Source organism: Seriola lalandi, unplaced genomic scaffold (assembly GCF_002814215.2).
Source record: "Seriola lalandi dorsalis isolate HSWRI2012SDOR001 ecotype SW California unplaced genomic scaffold, Sedor1 jcf7180002054951, whole genome shotgun sequence".
In the NCBI taxonomy this organism is placed as follows: domain Eukaryota; kingdom Metazoa; phylum Chordata; class Actinopteri; order Carangiformes; family Carangidae; genus Seriola; species Seriola lalandi.
The window spans coordinates 873,479-874,183 of record NW_019525502.1 but is presented as its reverse complement, the minus strand read 5'-3'; the positions used below and the strand labels follow the sequence as shown (position 1 = coordinate 874,183).

The window sequence follows — 705 nt, the reverse complement described above, 5'->3', positions numbered from 1 at the left end:
GCATCATCCACTTCAATATGTTCCTTGTAGGCGAACTGTAGGGGGTCAAGTGCATGTTCAGCCTGTGGCTTCAGAAGCTGGAGAAGCAGCTTCCTCAGGGTCTTCATGATGTGTGATGTGAGGGCCACCGATCTGTAGTCATTTATCTCAGCCGGTTGCCCTACTTTAGTTACCAGAACAAGACATGATGTTTTCCACAGGACCAGGACCCTCCCTGTTTGTTGATTTAAGTCAAAGATCCTCTGAAGAGACTCAGCCAGCTGGACTGCACAGTCCTTTAACAGCCTTGGACACACACCATCTGTGTGGCCATGTTGTTTTTCCAGGATGCAGCCTGTAGACTCAACTCCCTCCCCAGTGTGGAGGGAGTTGCAGCTGCAGTGTCAAGTTGTGATGTAGATGCCGTATAAAAAGCTGTAGCTGAAACAGTGGGAGAGAGAACAGGTGAAGCTGTGTCAAACCTGTTGTAGAACAGATTGAACTCAATGACCTTGACCACATCACCTGATGTTGTCTGGCTGTTCTTCTCTGTATAGCCAGTGATGGTTCTCATCCTCTTCCACACCTCTCTGATGTTGTTGTTGTAATTAATCAAATTTTGTTTTCAATTACGATTTTGGCCTCCAACGATTATAAAAATAAGATAATAAAGAGAAAACTATTTTTGTGCTGCATTCTGTTTCACAACAAATTTCACCCCCCCCC

At 45.2% G+C, this 705-nt stretch overlaps 1 protein-coding gene across 1 annotated transcript in view; it reads right to left on the bottom strand.

Annotated features, from left to right (window-relative positions):
- Positions 1-705, bottom strand: part of LOC147817490 (uncharacterized) — a 5,384-nt gene that overhangs the window by 3,621 nt on the left and 1,058 nt on the right. The window lies entirely within an intron of this gene.